Source organism: Staurois parvus, unplaced genomic scaffold (genome assembly GCF_062004578.1).
Source record: "Staurois parvus isolate SC_StPar_1 unplaced genomic scaffold, SC_StPar_1.0 ptg000001l, whole genome shotgun sequence".
NCBI classification, from domain to species: domain Eukaryota; kingdom Metazoa; phylum Chordata; class Amphibia; order Anura; family Ranidae; genus Staurois; species Staurois parvus.
In genome coordinates, this window is record NW_028317797.1 from 175,038 (window position 1) to 203,018 (window position 27,981).

At 43.0% G+C, this 27,981-nt stretch overlaps 1 protein-coding gene and 1 pseudogene across 2 annotated transcripts in view; both read right to left on the bottom strand.

Annotated features, from left to right (window-relative positions):
- AFTPH (aftiphilin) overlaps positions 1-19,290 on the bottom strand; it is a 113,514-nt gene extending 94,224 nt beyond the window's left edge. For both annotated transcript variants that reach the window (XM_089690915.1, XM_089684998.1), the window contains exon 1: positions 19,120-19,290. The gene's annotated coding sequence lies outside the window, so the exon portion shown is untranslated. The remainder of the gene's footprint in view (positions 1-19,119) is intronic.
- A 2,899-nt stretch (positions 19,291-22,189) lies between these two features.
- On the bottom strand, positions 22,190-22,308 carry LOC149474734 (5S ribosomal RNA; annotated as a pseudogene).
- Between the last annotated feature and the right edge of the window lie 5,673 nt (positions 22,309-27,981).

The following is a 27,981-nucleotide window of genomic DNA, read 5'->3' on the forward strand; positions in this document are numbered from 1 at the left end:
TTTGTACACCAAATCCCTTTGTCGAGTCTGAAATGTATAAACGAGCCGGCATTCTCTCTAAACACACAATTTTCACCCGTTTTCTAGAACATTCCTCAGAGAAGTATGAAATCAGGAACAATTATTATTGTAACACCCACATAGTGTTTCATTTGACTGTCCTTGAAACACCAACATCCATTCCATTACTCACTATTAAAGTGATGTTAATCCCTGTTTTTTAAACACATTCAGCAGCCGAATTAATCATTTACGGAGTATGCTGCTTCTTTATCTATTAATCCTTGCCTATGTTTCTGTTTACGATGGAGCCATGACTGCTGCCCCAGGTTTCCTATTTCAGGGTGGCTCCTTTCTCTTGCAGTGTCCTATGGAGTCACACTTGCATGCAGGTGCTGCAGCTGTGTCTCCCTACACTGTGTGCATCAATAGAAATGCACATCCCCACAGCCTAGGATGACAAAGGTAGTCCTTGGCTCCTCCCTCTTCCCCCCCAAGCTAACAGAATGACGAGGGATGGCCCTGATCACTATTCTGTGAAGACCGGATAGCCCAGGAAGCAGCAAGGTGAAAACTACAAGTGCTAGGGTGAGAATTTTAACAAATAGTTTTTGGCTCCATGAACACTGGCTTAAAAGGTTGGGGCACCCTTGAAAAGTATTTTCAGGCACCAGGCACCCCCTGTCCAAGACTTGGCTCACGTTACTGTGTGTCGCGGAATGCACGCAAAATCGTGCTCATTCCTGACATGCAGAGAAATGTTCCACTCTTTAGGAGTATCCCCAGACATTGGCAAACGTGGGGCGTTTTTGGTGTAGTGCAACTTTAAAACAAGGGTCAGGGACGACTTTCCCTGCATTTCTGGAGGTAAGGCAGCCCATTTAAATGAATGGCCTGCCCTACACACAGCCACACAGATTTGAACCAAGGGCCTGTTCAGCTGTGAGGTTGGAGGGCAGCAAAACCAGCTGCTTTTACCACCCCCAACTGCTTCCACTTTAACTGCAGAAACAGCAGCTGGGGGTATACACATGCTGTTGCCGCAGCTGGAAGTATACCTCCAGGTAAATGGGGCTGAACCACAAACACCCTGCAACTGTGTGCGCATTGCATGCGGTTGTGGTGATGCTGCTTTTTACGGGGTTAAAACAGGCGGTGAAGAGGCAATATATTGCCTCTTTACCACCTGTCAAATGCCTCTGAAAAGTGATCTGAGCATGGATTGCTTTTCAGAGGAGTGCAGTTCTTGCTGTTTTTTATGAACAAGTCCTAAAAAAGTAGTTCTGAAAGGACTGGAATAGGGGGTCACGATGAAAAGTAGAATACATACACACATAAAAACAAGCACACATGTACACACACCTCTATAAAAAGTTACAGTACCTTATAGCTTCCATCACACAGCCGGGTACTGCACTCTAGGGGGAGGCAGAGAGCACAGAAGACACTTCCCTTCCCTTTGCTCAGCAATCTGATGGCTCCCAGTGCCAACAGTGTTGCTGGGGAGCGGGAAATCGGGCTCAAGTGACAGCATTTCTACCCACGGCACCCCTGAAGACCTCTGGCAGCACCCTGGTTGAAAAAGGCTGCTCTAGACCAGTGTTTCTCAACCTTATTTCAGTCAAGGCATCCTTAAAATTATGGACAGTCCCGAGGCACCCTTTAAAATTATGGACTGGCTTGAGGCACCCCATTCTAAAATGGGGTGCCTCAAGACTGTTCATAATTTTAAAAGGCCACCCCATTCTAAAATGTGAAAAACTATAAAACTATTCTAATAGTTTTATATAATGCAGCAACATCCACACATATAGGACACCCAACATTAGAGGCGATTTATTCTTCCAAAGCAAATACACTTTTGCACACTTGTACTGACTAGTATGCAAATGTTTCTCTTCTCCCTCAGTTTTCTCCATCACTGAGCTAATGTGACCTCAGCATTGATGGAGACGGGCAGGGGAGGGTCAAACTAGGATTCTGTGCAGAGAGCGGACATCCTCCTTATCAACTGATGATGTCATTGGTTGTCAGGACGCCGGCGGCTAGAAGTTTGTAATGGCGCACAATGATAACCTGTGGCTTTGTGTAAATAAAAGGCAGGCTTGTTCCATCCGCTGGCTTGTATACACGGTTTTGGCAATTTTTAGACATTTTGCCAAGGCACCCCTGAAGAAACGTCAAGGCACCCTGGTTGAGAAAGGCTGCTCTAGACTACCTAATGTGCAAGGACACATAGGATAACATTAGTTGCTTCTACAGACAAATGCTAAACTCCTCTAGAAGCAGCATTTTTTTAAAGCAGTGTGCATGGAGCCTAAGGCTAGGTTCACACTTATGGAGGTTGCGGTTGATGCATTTTCCTGGTGAATTTTTTTCCTACACACGTTTTACACTTTTTAATGCGTTTTGCATTTTCTTGGATGGGTTTAATGTTGCATGCGTTTTTGATGCAAATCCACTCTATTACACGAAAAACGCAATTTGCTGCAGGGAAAAAAAAAAGTCCCCAACCCTTTACAAAAAAAAAAAATTTGCACCAGTTCAAAATGCACAGATGTGAACTAGATCCATAGGAAATCATGTTAAATGGACTGTTTTGCATTTCTGCCAACTGGAAAATGCACTGAAATCCGTATAAGTGTGGACCTACGATAACTGCAGAATGTTCATGTTATTGTGCTCAATATGCAAGACAAAACCTTTAGGATAGAGTAGGGAGGGATAGGAACGCCTGTCATGCTTTTATTGCTGTCTGTGCCCCTCTTATGGAAAATCACCCCCTCCATATACCATTATCAATAAAAGTGGAAAGAAAAGAAAATTGCTAAATTTTGGGTTCAACCCAGAACAAGAATAGTGGGGACATTTTCAAATGGGGAAACTATTTCTAGAGACAACTGGGGATTCCCTCATTTTAGAGGGATTTTTCACACTTCCTGTTTTGGCTAAGAGACAGGAAGTGAAGGGAAATCTCCCCAACGGGACGCAGATGGAAAAAGTGAAACGTACAGGGGTTGTAACCCTCCCTTACTCTATCCAAATTGAAAAAAGTCCTCCCTTTAATTCTACTTTAATGTGTCATTTTATGAAATAATGCTTTGTGAAATCTGATAATGTTACACAGCTGAAGAGGTTATAAGAGTTGTATTTAACGTTGAAAGATAACTAGGGCAGTTCCCGGGAGCTCCGTAACCAGGAGGCCTAAAAACAAATTACAGCTTGTGCTTGAAGAAAACTATTTAAAATGTATAAAAAAAACAGTCATCCATCCTAATGGCAGACAACCACAGAACCTGCTATAATGTTTATTCACCAAACATGACAAGTGTCCCTTTGAATTGGGTTTCTATCTTTTATTATAGGGTGTAACAGCACTCTCTTCAGAACCAAGACCATTCATACACCATGGTCACTATTCAAAGTAGCTTAGTCCCCATGTCAGGGAAATCAAACTTTTAGTAACAATGTGAAACTAGTTTCAGAGAGGTGCACTGAAGTAAGCGTTCTCACTAATAAAATGTAACAGCAGGTAGCTTGCTGAAATAACACTTTTTTTTTTCTTTTTTATTGAAGAATAACTTTTAAACATTAAAACCGGCTAACAGGTTGGCTTTCACTCTTTTGCTGTCAGAGCTTTTTCCCCCAAAAATTTTGTACACACATGGCAACACATTTTAGTGTCGGTGTCTTATGCCCCGTACACACGATAAGAAAATCGTCCGAAAATTTTTGCGAAACCACTGATCGAACGATTTTTTCTTCGTTGATGAGCAGGATGTTTTAACCGATAACAATATTGTGATATGTCGGATTTTGGATTCACGTCTGTATATGTATTGTTATGCCTGCTTTCTTCTAATAAAAATCTTTTTTCGAAAAAAACACAATATTGTGAACAAAAAAATCTGGTTGAACAAGTGAAAAATGTTGTTGTTTCCTTTACGAACGACCGATTTTCTATGCGATGGTATGACGGTCGTACGAAAAAAAAAATCTATCAAGCGCTATCACGCATTAGCGGAAACAGAAGATGACTCTGATGTCCAAGGAATCTTCGTAAACACGAAGGAAAAATCCAAATGTTAAAAGTAGATTGGCCTAATGAGATAATGAAACCAGAATTCTGCAGATTATATTTTATGTATCACTATTTATGTATATAGATAATGTAATAAACTATATTATACTCATTGCTGTTACCGTATTTTCCAGCGTATAAGGCGACTTAGTGTATAAGACGACCCCCTAATTTTCCATTTAAAACATAGGTTTTGGGCTATGCTCGCCGTATAAGACTACCCCCCTTCCGAGGCAACACCATTTAAAAACATACAGTATACCGCGCTGAGCCAAGCTTGCTCAAAACAAATGTCCCTATAACAGATTAATCTGTCAGCCCGCTGGATGTGCGGTATATACAGTATACTGAGCCAAGCTGTTTCAAAACGTACTGCTACGTCCCTACTGTAATCAGCCCGCTGGATGCGTGTATGTACGGTAGCTGCGGCCAATCACGGCAAGCGATGTATTCTACTAATGAATACAAAGCCTGCTCGGATTGGCTGAGGTTGTGACATCACCAGCCCACCTCTCTGACTCAGCCAATCCGAGCAGGCTTTGTATTCATTAGTAGAATACATCACACGCCGTGATTGGCCCAGTGTATACTGTATGTAGCCGCAGCTACCGTACATACACGCATCAAGCAGGCTGATTTCAGTAGGGACGTACTGGTACATTTTTAAATCGCTTGGCTCAGCGCAGTATACTGTATATACCACACATCCAGCGGGCTGACAGATTAATCTGTCATAGGGACATTTGTTTTGAGCCAGCTTGGCTCAACACAATATACTGTATGTACAGTATTACCACACATCCAGCCAGCTTGACCCAAACAAACTCAAGGTTCACATTTTATACCCCGCGTATAAGACAACCCCCAATTTTTGGGGTATATTTTTAAGTATAAAAAGTAGTCTTATACGCCAGAAAATACTGTAATTGTTGTGTACATCACTCATTGTGGCCTGAAGGGAGTGGCTACAAGGTCACACGCACACTGCATCACTTCCACTTGTACGGAAGACATCAACACTATGTATTGCCCGAAGAACGATTTTTTTAGATTGATTAATGTGGGCCACGATTTCAACCAACGAACAAACGGCTCTCGGTCGTCGGATGACCGGTCGATTTTCGGATGAAGAGATTTCACTTGATACGACCACAGGTTGCAGGAAAGAAAAAAAAAAAAATTGCTCGATTTCCCCATCAACACAGTCTCACAGAGCCACTGTGTTCTCCCTGTGGCTGGAACTTGCCCCCACCAAGAGAACACAGTGATACCTTCTAGCAACTATAATATCCTCTAGCAATAATTGCATGTATAATCCGACAGCCTGCCCATACATGGCTCCTCGGCCATTCACTGAACCAGCTGAGATTTGAACGGTCTATGGCCAGCTGAAAAAAAAAAAAACAAAAACACCATTTATGCCTAGCTTTAAAGAGCATGTAACCCTTGCAGTGCAGGCAGGGGCAGTTTTTTTTGTTTTGTTTTTTTTTTTAATCCTTGAATTGCGTTTTAAAGTGGAGCTTCACTCCCACCATATACAGACTTTGCTCCTCCAGGCACCACCATTTTTGTGCATGCACTGTGGATTTCCCACACATGTGCAAAGACAGAGAAGGTTCCAGGGTTTTACACGTGTGGGAAACCATCTGTGTATGAGCTGGTTTCCCACACGTGTGGGAAACCAGCTCATACACAGATGGACCCAAACCCTGTGACACATCTGCGCAAGTGCACGGGGAGGGAAACACATCTAGCCTAGGCGAGATATATGGAGGTGCAGCTTTGCAGCCTAAATAAAGCAAATTGTGAAAAAAATAAATTAAAAATGTCCATTGTAAAGACATACTGTTCAGACAAACTGAAAACTCCCCATAAGATGATTAGATGCAAATGAAAAAAAAACAATAATCAGCTAAAAGTTTTGCATTGCTTCCAGTTTTGCAGTGACTTCCAGCAAGCTGATCCCAAGCAGATTTTATCCCATAATTGTTAGCTATTCAGAAAGTCGTATAGTAAGCCTTCTGTCAGCTTATTTCAATACCGTCCTGCATTTCTGTAGAAACTGGCTATAGATTGTAAGAGTGGAGGCTAGTAAAATGTTAGAAACGTACATTAAATCTAAAAATCTGATATACAGTCATGGCCAAAAATTTTGCCACCCCTACATATTTGTCAGATAATGCACCACTTCGCCCAGAAAATTGTTGCAATTACAAATGTTTAGGCATTCTCATGCTTATCTTTTGTTTGTACTAGTATGATACAAAAAAGTGGACAAAAAAAAGCTAAATCTGACACATTCCACGCAAAACCCCAAAAATGGACTGGACAAAATTATTGGCATCCCCAATTTAATATTTGGTAGCACAGTCCTTGGAAAAAAATAACTGAAATCAACCACTTCCTGTAACCATCAATGAGTTTCTTACACCTCTCTACTGGAATTTTGGACCACTCTACTGTTGCCAACTGCTTCAGGTCTCTAGGATTGGAAGGGTTCCTTTTCCCAACTGCTGTTTTGAGATCTCTCCACAGGTGCTCTATGGGATTGAGATCTGGAATCATTGCTGGCCAGTTCAGTCCTCTCCAAGCGCTTTGTCTTAAACCATTTCTGAGTGCTTTTTGATGTGTGCTTTGGGTCATTGTCCTGCTGTAAGACCCATGACCTCTAACGAAGACCCAACTTTCTGAGAGTGGGCCCTACATTGCACCCCAAAATTCTTTGGTAGTCTTCAGATTTCATAGTGCCATGCACACGGTCAAGACATCCAGTGCCTGAAGCAGCAAAGCAACCCCAAAATATCAGTGAACCTCCACCATGTTTCCCTGTAGGGACTGTATTCTTTTCTTTAAAGGCTTCATTTCTTTTTCTGAAAACAGTAGAATGATGGGCTTTACCAAAAAGCTGTACTTTTGTTTCATCTGTCCACAGCACTTTTTCCCAATAGGATTTTGGCTTCCTCAGGTATGTTTTGGCAAACTCCAATCTGGCTTTTTTATGTTTCAGTGTCAGCAGTGGGGTCCCTCCTGGCTCTCCTACTATAGCCTCCCTTTTTGCGTTCAGATGGCAATGTATAATGCGAGCTGACAGTTGCACCCTGTGGATCCAGGGGGATCAGCTACAGTACCAAGGGGTGTAAACTTCTTGACAATGCTTCACACAGTGGACACAAGAACATTAAGATCTCTGGAGATGGACCTTGCGACAGTCCATACTTTTCCACAATTTGTGTTCTCAAATCCTCAGACAATTTGCTGACTTTCTTTTCTCCATGTTCCATGTGGCACACAGAAACACACAACAGAAAGGTTGAGTCAATTTTTCACCATTTTACCTAGTTGCCAGTGTGATTTCTATATTGTCAGCATCTGTTAATTGATACACGTAAGTTTAATTACAAATGACAGCAGCATCACAAGCTTGGAATGCAATTATTTCTAACAATTTTGAGAAGGTGTCAATAATTTTGTCCAGTCCATTTTTGGGGTTTTGCATGGAATTTGGCGTTTTGTTTCTCCACTTTTTTGTATCATACCAATACAAACAAAAGAAATAAACACGAGAATGCCCAAACATCTGTAATTGCAAATATTTTCTGGGTGAAGTGGTGCATTATCTGACAGAAACGCAGGGGTGACCATATTTTTGGCCATGACTGTAAACATGAATGGAAGAGACTAGAGTGATCCCTTGAGAGATGAATTCATTGCACTTGTATATAAAATCCTCTTCCAGTTGGAATGTAACCGATCACGTTCTTGTACTTTTCCAGAGTCAGACAATGGAGAACAAAAACACAGGTCGACTGAATATTTCATACGGAAGGATCAGGTAGCACCTGTCACACCTCTCCTCCATAGCTCTCCACAGTCCTCCCACTCCTAGACAAACAGGTTCAACCATGCTATGTAAAGACACACAGAAGCAGTCAATGCGAAGTCGCAGCAATTTTCTTCCTGTCGACATACAGATTTACTACACTTAAAACCATTATTATTTTTGAGGAAATCAAATCTAGAGTCGCATGCACATGACAGTATTTTGCCATACATATGGCCATATTTCAGCACCCGGGAGACACAGATGTTGCATATACTGTAGCTGGCTGTACACAGCTCTGAGCATAAACCTGCATGCAGATGAATTCCCTATCTATATATGTATGCACACTTACCGTATATACTCGAGTATAAGCAGAGTTTTTCAGCACATTTTTTGTGCTGAAAAACGGCCCCCTCGGCTTATACTCGAGTCAACGTCTGCAGACGAGGCTCCGTCAAGGGGGGCGCGTACAGGGGTGGGCAGAGGGCTGCTGTCTCTTACCTGGCTCCCACGATGATCCATCCAGGAAGCGCTGCTCCTTCCGTCACTCTGGCCACTCCCTCACTCCTGGCGCTCGGCTCCGCCTCCTCACCGGTGATTGGCCGCCAGAACTGTAGCTCAGGAAAGGTACACAGGCGGCCAATCACAGGTGAGGAGGCGGAGCTGAGTGGACCCGCGAAAATCGAGTGAGGGAAAAGCCGGTAAGTGTGCAGTGCAGAGGTGCTGCTGCAACCACATATGCTGGCTGCAGCGGCACCATACTGCAACAGGGGTCAGCAAGTGTCATTGGTGAAAGTGGGAGGAATAGTGCCGCATCATTGGTGTCACTGATACTAATGATGGGGCATTATTCCTCCCACTGACACCAACGATGGGGCACTATTCCTCCCGCTGACACCAACGATGGGGCACTATTCCTCCCGCTGACACCAACGATGGGGCACTATTCCTCCCGCTGACACCAACGATGGGGCACTATTCCTCCCGCTGACACCAACGATGGGGCACTATTCCTCCCGCTGACACCAACGATGGGGCACTATTCCTCCCGCTGACACCAACGATGGGGCACTATTCCTCCCGCTGACACCAACGATGGGGCACTATTCCTCCCGCTGACACCAACGATGGGGCACTATTCCTCCCGCTGACACCAACGATGGGGCACTATTCCTCCCGCTGACACCAATGATGGGGCACTATTCCTCCCGCTGACACCAATGATGGGGCACTATTCCTCCCGCTGACACCAATGATGGGGCACTATTCCTCCCGCTGACACCAATGATGGGGCACTATTCCTCCCGCTGACACCAATGATGGGGCACTATTCCTCCCGCTGACACCAATGATGGGGCACTATTCCTCCCACTGACACCAATGATGGGGCAATATTCCTCCCACTGACACCAATGATGGGGCAATATTCCTCCCACTGACACCAATGATGGGGCACTATTCCTCCCACTGATACTAATGATGGGGCACTATTCCTCCCACTGATACTAATGATGGGGCACTATTCCTCCCAGTTTATTTTTTACATTGACTAGTAGGTGCCTCATTTCCCACCCTCGGCTTATACTCGAGTCAATAGTTTTTCCCAGTTTTTTGTGGTAAAATTAGGTACCTCGGCTTATATTCGGGTCGGCTTATACTCGAGTATATACGGTATACACGGACCCATGTATACCCACGTACAGCCATATCCTGTAACTCATTTGTACAGGAGGCTATAAGAAATGCCTGTGGCTTCCAGGAGCCAAAATATAGCAGATACATCATAGGGCAGCCATCAATTAGGGTTCCTACAAAAAGCTCCTTGACCGCCCATTCAATGGTGACTGCATAGTTCTAGGACCAACACAACTTAGAAAAGCCAGAAGCATGACACCAATGATCTCATGATCCAAAGCACACAATGTCATCTGTAAAACATACAGTTGTGTCCAAAATTATTCAACCCCCACTGAAATTGAGTGTTTTGGCCAGTTTGACATTGCTTTTGATCATTCAGTCATCTTGCTTACATTTACATTAAAGAGGCACTTGTAGGTCAGACAAATATAACATAACAGTTATAATGAAATAACCACAAATGTCTTTTCTGTGCTCACAGCATTATCAGTTTTATTCAACCCCCAAGTGACATTCAATCTTAGTACTTAGTACAGCATCCTTTTACAGTTATAACAGCTTTTAAACGTGAAGCATAGCTTGACACAAGTGTCTTGCAGCGATCTACGGGTATCTTCGCCCATTCTTCATGGGCAAAGGCCTCCAGTTCAGTCACATTCTTAGGCTTGCGCACTGCAACTGCTTTCTTTAAGTCCCACCAGAGGTTCTCAATCGGATTTAAGTCTGGTGACTGCGATGGCCACTCCAAAATGTTCCAGCCTTTCCTCTGCAACCATGCTCTAGTGGACTTGGAGGTATGCTTGGGATCATTGTCCTGTTGAAAGGTCCAACGTCTCCCAAGCCTCAGGTGTGTGACGGACTGCATCACGTTTCCATCCAATATCTCCTGGTACTGAAGAGAATTCATGGTACCTTGCACACGCTGAAGCTTCCCTGTACCTGCAGAAGCAAAACAGCCCCAAAGCATGATTGACCCTCCACCATGCTTCACAGTAGGCAAGGTGTTCTTTTCATCATAGGCCTTGTTCTTCCTCCTCCAAACATAGCGTTGATCCATGGGCCCAAACAGTTCTAATTTTGTTTCATCAGTCCACAGAACACTATCCCACAACTTTTGTGGTTTGTCCACATGGCTTTTGGCATACTGCAGTCGACTCTTCTTATTCTTTGGAGACAGCAAGGGGGTACGCCTGGGAGTTCTGGCACGGAGGCCTTCATTACGCAGTGTGCGTCTTATTGTCTGGGCTGAAACTTCTGTACCCACATCTGACAAATCTTTTCTCAGTTCCTCAGCAGTCACACGGGGACTTCTCTCCACTCTACGCTTCAGGTAGCGCACAGCAGTCGAAGTCAGCATCTTCTTTCTGCCACGACCAGGTAGCGTTTCAACAGTGCCCTTTGCCTTGAATTTGCGAATGATGCTTCCTAAGGTGTCTCTTGGTATGTTTAACATCTTTGCAATCTTCTTATAGCCATTGCCCTTCCTGTGAAGAGAAATCACCTCTTCTCTTGTCTTCCTGGACCATTCTCTTGCCTTCACCATGTTTGTAACCACACCAGTAAATGTCTAGAAGGAGCTGAGTATCACAGTCATTTTAAAGCTGCCTAATTGGTGCTTATTATGCTTGATTGCTGCTCGGTGACATCCACAGGTGTTTTCAATACCTGATGGAAAGCACCTGTATGAACCTCTGTTCTTCAGAGTGGTAGTCTTTAAGGGGTTGAATAATTGTGGCAATGAAGAAACCACATAAGAACCATTTACTACTGTATTACATAAACAATTGATGTCATTTTAGTTGCATTTGGGTAGTTACAACGTCCTTGTAGGATTTGATTCTGAATACAATTCCAAATGTACACTATAGTCCCTAAACCCCTTTACAGCATTGGGGGTTGAATAATTTTGGACACAACTGTAGTGAAGGCAGTGTGATGGCATAGACATGCATGGCTTCCGGTGGCACTAGGTCATTGGTGTTTATTGATGATGTGACAAAAGCAGCCGGATGAATTCTGCAGTGTTTAGAGATATACTGTCAGCCAAATGCAGCAAAGTTGATTGAACGGCACTTCACAGTACAGATGGACAATGATCCAAAACACACTGCAAAACCAACCCAGGAGCTTTTGAAGGAAAAGAAGTGGAATATTCTGCAATGGTCAAGTCAGTCACTTGATCTCAACCCAATTGAGCATGCATTTCACTTGCTGAAGGCAAAACTGACCACTAATGAATTGACTTTAGTAAAGGGATCCCCGTGGCATGAAAATTTAAAGGGTTACCCAGGTTAAAAAAAAGTTGAGAAAGTATGTTATAGGGCCCAATATCCCCATGTGCTTGAGCCCTAAAAAGTTTGCTTTGACCAGATACAAAAATCAAAGTAGCAAGCATTCATATAGGACGTATTATCATTTAAAGAGCAAGTCAACCCAACATTTAATATTCCTGATCTGAGCCTGCTGTACCATGTACTTGCATGAAAAAGTATCCTGTTTTCTTTGTACTGTTTCCTTTGTGTGAAATGCCTGGTGTTCTTGAAAGTGAATCTGTTTTCCTATTAAAAACTGACTACACTAGGCATGACAGCTGTTCTCATCCGGCTTTCCTCCAATGATTAGACTTGTCCCCCGCCCCCCACATACCCATTCACTGGGAAGACCAATGTGCTGCTGTTTCTTATCCCTCAGCTCTCTGAGTTCCTTCTGCAGCTGAAAACAGAGGGTATGTGATCACTTATAAAAAAGGGGCACAGACTGAAAAAACCTAATAGGTGTTCTAATCCATCCAAAAAAACAAAAAGTTCTGCCTTTAGTTATAATTTAAGTTATTACAGAATTAAAAGCTAGTTTGAAGAAAATGTTAACCAAAACGCTTTTTAGTTTTTAGTTTTGGATAGAAATGGGGGGGGGGTAAAAACCTCTGTTGGGATTCTACTGCTATCTACATTAGAGATATTTCCCCTCACCATTATTTCATCAGACAGGAATAGAGGGAAAATCTGTAACAGAAATGCAGAGAAATAAAACGGTTACATTTTTTAGTAGAATAGGGAGAAGCTAGAGCCATTGCCAGCTTAGAATTTCTGTGTTCCTATTACAGACTATCACTTCCTGTCTTCTTGAACCATTGTCATGGCTCGTTTACACTAGCCTCTCCCTCTAAAGAGTGATCCGTGGCAGATTGATTTTCACAGGGTAAGTGACAGGCAACGAGGTGTTATATTGCCTTCCCACCACCTGTTTTAACCCCTGAAAACCTGCACCGCTGTGCTGAGGGTCACCACTCACCTCTCCAGCTCATCCAATCACAAAACGCTTTTCCCTCATAAAGAAAATGCAAAGTTTTTTCTGATGGCACCCATGTCAAGCAGCCGACACCGTGTTCATAATGCGTCAGAGCAGTTGTTTGGCACTCGCCCCGGAAGTAAACAGTGGAGTAGCGGTGTATACTTCAGTGATTTCCACCTTCAAGCGCCAAGCTGTATACATTATCCACACTTTAAACTCTATACATACAGGCTTGGTCAAGTCATTTTGCAAAATTTGGGAGTAACGTTTTGTATACTTGCGAGCTTAAGTGTTTCGTAAATAGGTGAGGGGATAGAAAATTGGCACCCCTCTCTGCCAATCCCTCCACAGACTTCCTGTTATCCAACCGATAAAATTCAAAATACTAACAATAACGTATAAAGCCATTTATAACTCTGCCCCAAATTACATCACCAATCTTGTCTCCAAATATCACCTAACCGTACTCTCCGCTCCTCGCAAGACCTCCTACTCTCTAGCTCCCTTGTCTCCTCCTTCCATGCTCGTCTCCAGGACTTCTCCAGAGCTTCCTCCATTCTCTGGAACTCTCTACCCCAATTTATCAGACTATCGCCTACTCTGCTCACTTTTAGGCGCACTCTGAAAACCTCTCTTCACGGAAGCCTATCCTGCCCTCAGCTAATACTGGAATCTTCTACTCTTCCATCCACTCCATCCTCCACAGTTACTACCTTTTGTACCACTAGCCCCTCCCTCCTAGATTGTAAGCTCCAAGGAGCAGGGCCCTCAAATCCCTCTTGTATTGAACTGTATTGTTACTGTATTGTCTCCCGTTATATTGTAAAGAGCTGAGCAAACCGTTGGCGCTATATAAATCCTGTATAATAATAATAATAAAGGGGGAGTGAATGACAGGATCTGTCACTGCCACAGCCCCTCTCTGTGTAGTATCCGGCATCACCAAAGTAAGGATTTGTACAGTAACCAGCGAGACAGAGGATGGTCTTCATTAAAGGTATGTTATTTGACTAGAGTTCAGCTTTAGAACAGTATTAAACTCAAACACAGAAATGTCATATACTACATCTTACTAATCCTCAGATATGGTGGCTGCTTTAGTTTTTAATCCTTAGATTCTTTTCCTTTATTTTTTTTATTTTCACCTGGATGTTTCTTCCTGACCACACTGCTGGGACTCCCTGTGATTTTATAACTAAGTAGCTCAGAGAAATGTGATGCTTATATAGAGTAACATTCCGTTTTCGCAACTGAAAGTTAAAATACACTTTACTACAAACTGGAAAATTGTTGTGCATTAAGAAGCGTGAATGATACTCAAACACGTGTTATCACCCTCTAGGCAGCCTGTACTAGGTTTGAAACTTGTACATGAAGCCTGAATCCAATGTCCAGATCAGGTTATTCGTGACCACTCTAAAACTAGGTTCACACCAGCCAGTGCTCTGAAAAGCAATCTGCAGAGGATCGCTGATCATAGTGAAGATACACAGCCGCTGACAGGCTTTCAGGTGGTGATCAGCAACGAACACTTTGTAATGCACCAAGAGCAAGATCACATGACCTGTCAAAGTCATATGACTAGTTTTCTTATCCGCCCCCTGGCATATTTTACATTTTCCCACCATTCATTAAAATGAATGGAGCTTTGCTTGTTTTAGATTTGGGAAGACTTGAGGAGAGGACATATGTAAAATCTACTGCTGATCTTTGTAAATGTTCCAGAAGATTTTTTTCTTCCAGTGTGGCTACAATAATGCCATATCGCTTTATAAATGGGCCCCGTAGACTACAGTAAACTCTCTACAAGCACTCACTGTTATCTAATACTTGTTGACAGAACAGCAATAATGTGGAAGGATGTGTTATAATTGTGTAATAACTTCTCCTTCCCCACCACACATGAGGGTACAGATTGCTCAGTGTACAGAGCTGTGAATGTTACACATATAAAGGAAGTGTGTGGGGACAGCTATGACAGATCTTGGTTTGCCAAGTAGCAGAAGTTACATATGTTTTAGAGACAGCTGTTACTGTGACATGGACTGCTGAGCACTGAGGGTATACTTTAACAAGAAGTGATCACAGACACCACTGGCAGCTACACTGTGTACTGAGCACTGCCTGGTATATATACCTATAGGATGTGATCAGAGACACCACTGACAGCTACATTGTGTACTGAGCACTGCCTGGTACATATACCTATAGGATGGGATCGGAGACACCACTGACAGCTACATTGTGTACTGAGCACTGCCTAGTATATATACCTATAGGATGTGATCACAGACACCAGTGACAGCTACATTGTGTACTGAGCACTGCCTGGTACATATACCTATAGGATGTGATCAGAGACACCACTGACAGCTACACTGTGTACTGAGCAATGCCTGGTACATATACCTATAGGATGTGATCAGAGACACCACTGACAGCTACACTGTGTACTGAGCAATGCCTGGTACATACACCTATAGGATGTGATCAGAGACACCACTGACAGCTACACTGTGTACTGAGCAATGCCTGGTACATACACCTATAGGATGTGATCAGAGACACCACTGACAGCTACATTGTGTACTGAGCACTGCCTAGTATATATACCTATAGGATGTGATCACAGACACCAGTGACAGCTACATTGTGTACTGAGCACTGCCTGGTACATATACCTATAGGATGTGATCACAGACACCAGTGACAGCTACACTGTGTACTGAGCACTGCCTGGTACATATACCTATAGGATGTGATCAGAGACACCACTGACAGCTACACTGTGTACTGAGCAATGCCTGGTACATACACCTATAGGATGTGATCAGAGACACCACTGACAGCTACATTGTGTACTGAGCACTGCCTAGTATATATACCTATAGGATGTGATCACAGACACCAGTGACAGCTACATTGTGTACTGAGCACTGCCTGGTACATATACCTATAGGATGTGATCGGAGACACCACTGACAGCTACACTGTGTACTGAGCAATGCCTGGTACATATACCTATAGGATATGATCAGAGACACCAGTGACAGCTACATTGTGTACTGAGCACTGCCGGGTACATATACATATAGGATGTGATCGGAGACACCACTGACAGCTACACTGTGTACCGAGCACTGCCTGGTACATACACCTATAGGATGTGATCAGAGACACCACTGACAGCTACATTGTGTACAGAGCAATGCATGGTACATATACCTATAGGATGTGATCAGAGACACCAGTGACAGTTACACTGTATACTGAGCACTGCATGCTACATACACCTATAGGATGTGATCAGAGACACCACTGACAGCTACACTGTGTACTGAGCACTGCCTGGTACATATACCTATAGGATGTGATCACAGACACCACTGACAGCTACATTGTATACTGAGCAATGCACCTTATAGGATGTGATCAGAGACACCAGTGACAGCTACATTGTATACTGAGCAATGCATGGGCCATATACCTATACAAAATAATCAGACACCAGTGACAGCTACATTGTATACTGAGCACTGCATGCCACATTCACCTATAGGATGTGATCATAGACATCTTTGACAGCTACATAATGTACTGAGCAGTGGATGGTACATACACCTCTAGGATGTGATCACAGACACCAGTGACAGCTGCATGATGTGATAAGCAGTGAATAGTGCATACACATATAGGGTTTGATCACAGACATCAGTGACAACTACCTGGTGTACCAAGCAGTGGATGGTACATATAGAATTTGATCAGCTTCCCATGGTGCTGAAACTTTATTACAGCACAGTAAAGTATTCATATTTATATGCCCCAAGCCATGACATGACTATCACCTTGTCCAGCCGATAGTCTAGATCAGGTTTACATTCCCATGCCAACAAACCTACATAGATCTTGAGGGCTGACTAACCAGGGAAACCTTCAACTAGCTGCCTAGCCATGCTGGATTTTGTTTTTCTGAAGTTACGTCTGTGCTAGAGATTTCTTCTTTCTCCCCTCCCCCTCCAGTGCTATTAAGAAACATGCTTGGATGATCCGAATATTCATGTTTGTGAGAAGCTCTTTCATAAGAAATAGTTTTCAGGGGTTGGATTGTGTCCACTCGTACAACAATGAATAATACCAGAAAAGCCCCAATTTTGTTTTTTTACAAAAACGGATCCCAATTATTTCTAAAGATCTGCACATATACCCTTATTATCCTGAAAGTGTTATGAAACCCCCAACAGTAACATCAGTCTTTATATGCAGTAAAGCATGCTTGTTACACTCCCTGTGGAACCTAAGGGGTTAATCCTCTGCATTGTGTAAAAAGGCTGTTTGATCCTTTTGTCTCTGCTCCTGCGCTTGTAGAAATAGCCACCTGAAACAGAATGAACCTGTGGTCACATGCACATGCTCAGTTTGGTGTGTATTGCTAAAGAGAGTTTTTTTTTTCTTGGGAAAGTGTATGTGATCAGCACTGTCCAGAAAGAGGTCAGGGGTTTTGCATCCTCCTAGAGCAGAAATAAAACTGCACCTACAAGCTTTAACCAGTGCTCTGCTGAAGTCACACAACTGCTCTAACAGCTGATGAGAAAAGGTATTTAGCAGTTTATATTTACTAAAATAATTGCACTTGCATGTTCTGTGTACTGTGGGAGACCAGATATAGTGAATGCAGAGTCTGGGGTTTAGTAACACTTGAATGTTACATCCTGGGTCTGCCTCTCTCTCTTTACCATCTGTGTGTCTACTAGATTCTTCAAATCTAAATTTCTCTTATTTCCTCACCTTCCATAGTTCAATCATCAAAGCAAATCCTGCACAATGCTCCCCCTACGTAGATGGCTTGCCTATTGCTTCATCCCACCAGGCTGGAAACATTTTTTGGATAGAACAGCAAAAGCGTTTATACACATATCACAAACACCTGCCTCCATGACAGTCTCTGCTGTTTTCTGTAACCTTTTTTAGTTTGACATGATCTCATAGTATGGGATAGATAGATAGATAGATATATAGATCAATCTCATACTCCAGGACCAAACATGAGACCCCATCCACACTGAAGCATTTGCGATCACAGCCACAATTTCCATGATTCTGCCCGCAATCCCAAAATGTTCTGCACAATTGACAAATCGCACCACGCTTGTTCAGGTGCCATTAATTTTCAATGTGGAGCGTTTCTGGCACGATAAACCATGTTGAAATCGTACTGCAATCACAGCAAACCACATCGCATGAAGCTTGTGACTCAAAAAAGGAGCAGGAGCTTCTTTTGAGCAACAAGCTTTGTGAGATGTTGTTTGCTGCGATTTCATTGCGGCAACTGCAACAGAGCCATGCCTTGTTTTGGCACCAATGAAAATGAATGGCACCCGAACAGGCGTAGTGTGATTGGTCGTTTGTGCCAAGCGCTGACCCTCTGTCTGGACAGTGCTGATTGGCCCTGGGCTGATCACATGCACCCTCCCAAACAAAAAAAACTCTCTAGCCATACACTCTAAACTGAGCATGTGCAGAGTGACTCCTAGAGCTCCATACTATCAGCAGATGGATTGGGGACAGTTGGGACCCAGCTTGTCTCTGTCCAACTCCACAGCTTGCACCTTTTTGTTTTCACCAACCAATATGATGTGGAGTGAATTATTCCTCAGCTGTAGCATACATAAACAAGGAAGGAATGAACTGGCCTGCAGCTCAATGGAGTTAAAAAAAAAAGTGAGTTCAGAGCTGGCCTAGAGAGGATTTTGGAAGAGCCCCGATGTGATCTCTACTAGTCACGTATCCAGACAGCGATCTCCAGGCCTGTCACCCTTCCCCCACCACCAGGTAGATGGGTGACATGGAGGAGGTGTGACCAGTCTGTCTACAGGAAGTGTACATTGCCTGTTCCTGGTCCCAGCCTGGGCCAGTCATGAAGGAAGGATGATGACAGCGCGGAGATCATACCTATATAGGACAAGTCGGTGACAGCGGCCCCCATATTCCTCTCCTGGCTGGCTGTGCCCTGTGTGGCTCTGACCTGTGGGGTCCTTCCCTCCCCCTGGGTACAATGTACAGCTCCTGCCCCTGGTGTCTCATGGTGTATGGGGGCACTCTGCACCGATCTGATTGGCTGTGACACCATGTGACCCCTTGCTCCCCAGTGAAGGTGATCTGTCCTGCTCTGCTGTGTGACTGCTGGGACTTGTAGTTCCTCCTCAGCTGGAAGGATGTCCTTCCCCACCATAGCCCCAGATGGGATGAATAAGCAGACACACTGAGCCCGGCCTGTGCTCCTCACCTTGTCCCCTTCTCCCGGGCCGCACAGCTCGGGGGTGCCGCTCATGTCGCTCCCTCGGGGGTCTCCGAGGCGCCGGTCAGTGCAGGGACTTCCACTTCCTAATCCTCCAGGTAACCCCGGGCTGACGGAAGCGTCCACAACACACAGTCTCCTCCCCCTCCTCCTCCCGGATCCGCCTTCCCGGCATGCACCGCGGCCGTCCGTGAGAGCTGGAAGGAGAAATCGCCAAGAGAGTCTGGCTGCAGAGTGGAGCTCCATTCTCGACAGGAAACATGTGACCTCCACTCACCCCCCTTTTTTTAAACTGAACTTTAATGTAACAAACAAGCAGAGGCTGCAAAGTGGAGCTCCACTCGACAGGAAACATGTGACCTCCACTTTTTTGACATTTGATTAACTTTAATGTAACAAACAACCAATAGACACAAGTAAAAGAAGTGCAGGTCACATGCTTGCTACGTATCCTTTTTTAGGGGGTCTGGCTGCAGACTGAAGCTCCACTCTGGACAGGAAACGTGACCTCCACTTCAACTTTGTTTTTGTTTTAGTGAACTTTAGCCCGGGTTCACACTGATGGGGTGCGGAACATTATTATTATACAGGATTTATATAGCGCCAACAGTTTGCTCAGCGCTTTACAATATAACGGGAGACAATACAGCAACAATACAGTTCAATACAAGAGGGATAGGAGGGCCTGATCCTGAGAGCTTACAATCTAAGAGGAACATCAGATGAGATTCGCGCAGGAACCGCACCACATTCAAATGTGCAAATCACATACAATTTCTGTGCGGTGCAATCTGAGCCATACATTTTGTAAGGCTCAAATCAGCCACATCCGTACCAGAAAAGTGAAGGACCCTTTTTTTTTGTCTGCACAAGAATCGGATTGCATGGATGTTCATACCAATGGGATCCGATTCTGCACATCACACCACGTTTTACTGATTTCAGGGTGTTGTTAAAATACACTGATGCTAGGTGTAATCCTGGACTCCCATCTGTCCTTTCAGCCCCAAATCCAATCGCTGTCCAAATCTTGTAGACTTCACCTCCACAACATCTCCAAGATACGCCCGTTCCTAACCTCGGAAACCACTAAGCAACTTATTCACTCCCTTGTTATATCTCGCCTTGACTATTGTAACTCCCTCCTCATCACAGGCTATCCCTTCTTCAGTCTATCATGAATGCTTCTGCCAGACTCATCCACCTTACTAACCTTTCTGTATCTGCCACCCCTCTCTGCCAATCCCTCCACTGGCTTCCAATAGCCCAACGAATAAAATTCAAAACACTAACAATGACATATAAAACCATTTATAACACTGCCCCAAATTACATCAACGATCTTGTCTCCAAATATCACCCAAACCGTACTCTCCGCTCCTCACACGACCTCCTGCTATGCTATGCAGAGTCATACAAAGCAGTGTGCAGGAGCTGTTGGGGAGAGAGCTGTATTGTTTACATACAGATCTCTCCCTTGTTGGAGATACTCAGCGATCACAGAGTGCCAGTGAGTAATCACTGGCCGGGACCCGGTGATTGACAGCCTTACCTGGAACTGCAAAATCATGTATATATACGTGATTGTGCGCACCCGTGCTGCCCTGTTTCTGCTATAGGGAGTCGTGGTACTAGTTAATGAACTTTAACCTCCCTGGCGGTAATCCCGACTGTGACTTGGGGTTACAGTACCAAAAGCGGTAACCCCAAGCCACACTCGGGATTACTCTATATTGCTTCTCCTGCGATCCCTCGATCCTTACCTTGTCCTGCGATCCCGCGATGTCCTCCTGCTGTGTCCCCGACCATGTTCTTCGGCCGATGCCGGCATCCGTCTTCCGTGTTCCGTTCCCTCCGTGCGTCAGTACACATGGGGGCGGGAGATTCAAAAAAGTTAAAATATGACATACACACAATACATTGTAATCTGGTATTATTACATTACTGTATCAAACCATTTAATCTAAATAGTGTCCCTAGTGCTTTGTCCTGTGCCCTGCCTGCGCTTCTACCGTTCTTTCTGCCTGGAAACTTGAGAACGTTCATGGCATCCAAAAAGCATCCTTTTAGGTCAAAAGCGGTTTTAGACCAGCTAGAAAATAGCGATAGTGAATTAGAATCACTTGCAGAATTGAGTGATAATGATTCGTGGGGAAATTCATCATCAGACACTGAAAACGATTTTGCGACTTTGCTCAGTGATGTGCGAACTTGGCGCTATATTTCAAATTTCAGTGTTTTTGGTTTGATTACATTATTGAATTAAATGTATTATTATATTATTATTTTTTATAATTATTTATTGTTTTATAATTTCGTGTTTCAATCTTTATCATACCCGGGATGTTTACTAGACTCTTGTTTAGACAGATTTAAGTGAGTTAATCCTAAGAATTACAGGCCTACAATATACAAAAATCCAAATTAAAAGGTATGCGCTAATAACAAACTTATACAAAAGTGTATGTCATCATCCAAAAAACATTAGTGTTTTAAATAAATTAGAGTGTCCAAACATAAATTAGTGTCCAAAAAAATATATATATCTTCAGTGACTTGAACCAATTGTGAGAAATCCACCACCAAAGGAGATTAAATGAACTCACCAGAGCTAATGGCTGGTCAGATTATAAACCAGCAACAGCGCTTGTGCTCTGGGAGCAATGAACCCGATGTCCAAATAGATATGGTGATGTTTCAGATACTTCCAGATAATAATCACAGCCAAACAACTTTGCAGCCCAAGCTCTTATGATGAACTTCTCCACTCTGTCTCATACCTCCATGAGAGCATGCAGTACACTCAGGGACAAAAAAGAGAACATAATGGTGCAATACGTTTTTTTCATTTATCTCTTTAATAAAAAAGGTATAAGGAAACTCACAAACAAGGTGTCCAACAGACACCAGCTTCAATCACAAAAAAGGGTTGAGATACAGTTAACGCTCACCGCAGATCTCTCCCATACAGCACAGACCAGCAAGGCTCTCTAACATCCACATCAAATAGGCTACGCCCAACCGGTTTCGTCACACCGATGTCATCAAGGGGCGGTCTAGCCTACAGCACCTGGTATTCCCAGGCGGTCTCCCATCCAGGTACTAACCAGGCCCTACGCTGCTTAGCTTCCGAGATCAGACGAGATCGGGCGCATTCAGAGTGATGTGGCCGCCCCTTGATGACGTCGGTGTGACGAAACCGGTTGGGCGTAGCCTATTTGATGTGGATGTTAGAGAGCCTTGCTGGTCTGTGCTGTATGGGAGAGATCTGCGGTGAGCGTTAACTGTATCTCAACCCTTTTTTGCGATTGAAGCTGGTGTCTGTTGGACACCTTGTTTGTGAGTTTCCTTATACCTTTTTTATTAAAGAGATAAATGAAAAAAACGTATTGCACCATTTTGTTCTCTTTTTTGTCCCTGAGTGTACTGCATGCTCTCATGGAGGTATGAGACAGAGTGGAGAAGTTCATCATAAGAGCTTGGGCTGCAAAGTTGTTTGGCTGTGATTATTATCTGGAAGTATCTGAAACATCACCATATCTATTTGGACATCGGGTTCATTGCTCCCAGAGCACAAGCGCTGTTGCTGGTTTATAATCTGACCAGCCATTAGCTCTGGTGAGTTCATTTAATCTCCTTTGGTGGTGGATTTCTCACAATTGGTTCAAGTCACTGAAGATATATATATTTTTTTGGACACTAATTTATGTTTGGACACTCTAATTTATTTAAAACACTAATGTTTTTTGGATGATGACATACACTTTTGTATAAGTTTGTTATTAGCGCATACCTTTTAATTTGGATTATTGTTGCCAAAATTTATTTTGGGTGGGATATGCTGCTGACACTTTGGTGTTTTTTGTAAGTGGCGCTTTTTTCTTCTTTTTTAATTTGCTACAATATACAAAAACAAATTTCCATGCAAAACGATGTACCGCTTTGACATTCAAAAATATTGATTCATTAGATCGCCAGGGAAGTTATGACAAAAGATCAAGGAAGTGGAAGTCACATATTTCCTGTATATATTTTTACAGAAATACTGTAGTCTTTTTTTTGGCAAACACACAGAGCAGGTAGGTTTTGTAAATTGTGTTAAGGTGGTAGTAAAGTGGGTTCTTTGACTTTTACTTACAGGTAAGCTTGTAATAAAGCTTACCTGTAGGGAAATTGAATATCTCCTAAAGGTGCACCATTTAGGAGATATTCCAGAGACATCAACAGTGCATGCACTCTGAAGGAATGGCGTACCCGTGCCATTCCTTCAGACCCGTGTGCCGTGTCTCCCATGCGCACAAGTGACGTCATCACGACTCGGCCAGTCAGACGGCTTGAGCCCGCGAACCCCAAAGGAAGAGCGGTGTCAGCAGTGGCAGCGCATCGTTGGAGGACTTCGTTTTAAGGTAAGTCGTTCACAATGTGCTACTATGCAATGCATACTAGTACATAATGATATTACCTTACAGGAGGAAATTTATTTTTTCTTTACCAAGAGACTTTAAAGCAGAGTTCCAGTCCCCAGAAGAAATTTTTTGAAAAGTTGTTCATCCTTCTGCTCCGTGAAGACACCAGGTGACGAAACACGTATGGAGGAGCTTTGGACTGATGTCACTACGTTCCGTAAGCAGTCGGCGTGCCCGGCTTTCTGTGATGATGATTTTAACCAAATGTGTTTGTTGCTAGTGTCGGCTGGACACTTTTCCATGTGAGTGGATCTTGATAAGCTTTTAAGAATAAATGTGTCATACGGTATCACATGATCGTCTGCTTTGTTTTCTCTTTTTCTTCTGAGCCTGTGCACAAAGTATTTGGAATATCTTTGGATGATTTTGATGTTGAGTTCCTAGACCTGCAGAGTATTGCTCCCAAAAAGGATATATGATGTATATTTGGATATCTGGGTCTCCCTACCTTACAGAGCATTGCCCCATTAGCTGAGAGTGAATTCATTGGAAAATTTGGTCATCGCCGTGTCTGCCTGCAGAGTATTGCTCCCAGAGCAAAAAAGTGCTATTGCTGGTTCATAATTTAACTAGCAATATGCTCTGGTGAGTTTATTTATTTCTGTTGGTTGTGGGTTTGCACATTTATTTTTGGTGATGGACATTTTTCACAATTAAAGAAAATTTCAGAGACATTTTGGTTCACATTTATTTTATATCACAATATAAGTTGTATATTTAATTTAAACATAGCGCTACCTTTTCTTGTTTTACAAAAGTTGACACAGGATTGCCTTTTTGAGAACATTAACAATTGGATAAAGTTATAAGGTTTATCCTTCTAATTCATTTTAAATATGTAAATCTTTACCTTGATCTCGGAAGCAGGCCGGCGCCATGATGGCTGTGGGCATCTGAAGCTCGCAAGGCTTTTTTTCCTTTTTTTTTGCTGCTGGTTATGCACCACTCGAAATCGCGCCTGCGCAGTACTGAAACTGCTCGGTGCTACTTGTATAGAACAGGTTGCTATAACAATTGTGGGGACAGCGGAAGTTCCCGCCCCCTTATGGCAACCTGTCCATCAAATCACACCAGGGGGAAGGCAAGTGAGGTCTGGAAACGGAGCAAGCCCCACAACAATAATTAGAACAGCACAGATCTTACATTTCCCACACTGGACTCCGGTAAAATGGCACCAAACTCAGCCCATTCGCATCACTTCTGGTTTCGAAGTAATGCAATATTCAGTCACTAGGAACCCAAAGGATTCCTGGGATACAGGAAAAGACATCCCAGGAGACTTAACACGTCATCGCCTAGAAGGCCGGGACCGGAAGTGCAGTCCTGAAATACAATTTTAAGGTATTTACATTAAGAAAAATTTTTTTTATCCAAATCGTGCCGCACAACACACGAACCATGTAATCAGAGGAAATTAAAAAAATAGGTGGAACTCCGCTTTAATACTGTTTAAAGTGTTGTTTCTAAGTTCACTTCGTACACTGAATTTGTTGTCTGTCTTCTTTGACTTTCTAAAAGCAATTGTTTAATGTTTTACTCTTTAGTGATCATGGAAGTCCATGTTGCAGTTGGAAGAATGCAATACCTGTTTCTAAGCAGAATTTCATTGTACTTTTTGTTCCATCTTCATGCCAACTTACAGGGCCTAGATTGAGACACACATTGATTCCCACGTAAAAAAACATTTTGCGTTTCAAAGGTATGTTGGCATTAAACCTCCATCTGCTTGAAAAAAAAATATTTTCTGGTGTAAATGTTATACCTTGCACTTAACAAGTTCCCATTCACGTTACACATTTCAATGCAAGAAAACTTTTCTTGAAATACATAGAACACCAGCATGACGTGCAGTTATAAGTAGGGTTGCACTTATACCAATACTGGTATTCGCCAAATACTGAAAACAATCAGTGGTGTATCTAGGCTTTGTGCTGCCCTAGGCAACACAAAAATTAGTGTATCCCCCCAGAGAAAGCCTGACACCAACAAACACCCCCCCCCCCGCAGAGAGAGCCTGACATTTACCAACCACACTCCTGCCCCCTCCCCCCCTCACCGAGAGTGCCTTCCACTACTGCTCCCCCATACACTGGCCATGGAACACCCACCCCCCCTTCTCCTTTCTGGAGAGAGAGAAAGACACTGATCTGCACAACTCTGGACATCCCCGGGAATGAGAGTTGGAGCTTTGCATACCCCGTAATGCAGCCTGCAGCCTCTCTCGGATCCCACCTAGTCCCCATGCCACATGTGCCCCATCTTCCGGGGGGCAGCGCTGCCCCCCTGAAAAATGTCGCCCTAGGCAAATGCCTTTTTTTATTATGCAGCAATTAAGTGTAATGCTGCCTGGGCACTCCTGAGAGCTGATGGGGCTGGGCCACATAAACCAGGACTAGTGTTACTGCTTTATCAACAGCCCTGGTTGTAGAGACAACAGATTTGAATTGTCCATTTATATCTGTTTTCCTGTGAAATCTAGCATCACCCTACTTACATCACCTTACTAACACTTCCTGTGATACAGGGTATCCAGTGAAATCTCATATACTCTAAACATATTGTCCTGTTGAACTATGAAAATTATGAAGTTGCAATGTGGATTTTTAAATCCCTGCCCCCCCCCAATTTCTTAGCTAACCTAATTTAAAGAAGTCTGTTGGTGGTTTCTAACTGCTCTTTTTTCTGTTTTGGGTCTGCCTTTGTTAGCTGTCACTCCCAAGGCGGATTTTTCCTTTTGGGTCTGTGGATCTACAATTTTCATGTCAACCTGTGATTGGCCGTGTACTTATTGAGAGAAAATGTGGCTACCAGTAGTGTATCCAGCTCACCTTTACATATTTCCATTCTTATATCTTTTGGATACTCAATCCTCTGGATCTTCGATCAAGCAGAGATGTCCCACCCTCCTTATCTAATCTAATTCATATCTAATCTTTCTTTGGGATATTGTAGCCCAGTTTTTTGGTCAACATTGTAGTTAAATACATTGCAGGTATTGTTGTATAGTAGAAGTCTTGTGCTTGAGCTTTGGTGTAGGGTATTTCTTTCAAATTTTTGGGTGTTTCATGTCTTCTTTATTAAATAAAATTTATTACTAAAATACTTTAAATAGGATATGATTTTTACACCAATAAAAATGGCCATGGCCTATTATCTTGTCTTGTTGCTTATTTTCTTAATTTGTCTTTTTTTAGTCTGTTTTTATTTTAGTTGTGGTTAACGACAACAGGTTTTACACCCTTCATGGCTATAGTGTTTTTTGCTGTTCAGCACAGCGTTTTTCCCCCTTCATGACTATAAAATTTTTTGCTATTCAGCACAGCACTACTTTAACTAGCGATTTCTGAGTTATGCAACACTATAGTCAAATTAAATTTATATACACTATATTACCAAAAGTATTGGGATGCCTGCCTTTACATGTGCATGAACTTTTTTTTTTAATCCAAACTTTTTTTATTAAGAACAAGATCACAAGTTACAATGCTTGGCATATATACGAAAACAGGTAAACAAGATTAAACTTTTATCTTGCGATACAAGGTCATAAGGATGTGAAAAAGTAAGATCAGTACATACCTGATCCTGAGTATTGTTTAGTGAATAGAGTTAAATTTAACCAATAAACAGGTGGAATTATCTTCGAACTCAAGAGGTCAGTGTGAGACTACAATACGCATCTTACAGACTGCATATCATAGAACACTATAAAAAAGTATAGCCCTATGATGACAAGTTAGGCTTACAATTGAAGGAGCCTTTGTATAACTAGTTGAGATGGGGACAGCCCCAGTATGTCTAGCCAACCCTGCCAGATTGACTCAAATTTACGCTGAGCGTTCTGGTAGCGATAAAGGAGTTGTTCTCTTAGAAGTAGGGTATTGACATATTCTGAGCATTGTTTACATGTCAGAGAGGAGGATGACAACCAATATCTGGCAATAAGTTTTCTAGCAAGGTATAGCACGCGAGAAACCATAATATATACTCCTGGTTGGTACTGGTCAGCATCTACTGCTCCTAAGATGCATATTACAGGATCTAGCTGAACAGAAGATGGGGAAACTAAGGAGATGGTACGTATAACCTCGGTTTAATATTTAGTGAGCTTTGGACAACACCAAAGCATATGAATGAAGTCTGTGTAGTTTATATTTTGGACATAAGGGTGTGTTTCTCCTGCCCCAGTTATACAATTTCTCTGGAGTCCTATAAACTCAATGGAGTATAAAGAGTTGAGTAAGCCTGTGCGCTGTGGATAAAGAGCTTATGGGTAAAGATTCCAACGCCATGCCCTATTGCTCACCACCAATCTCCCCTGGGTCTGTCACTCATTGGGCTCTACTTCTAAGGGTAGCATGATTTTTTATGGTGGATAGCAGCG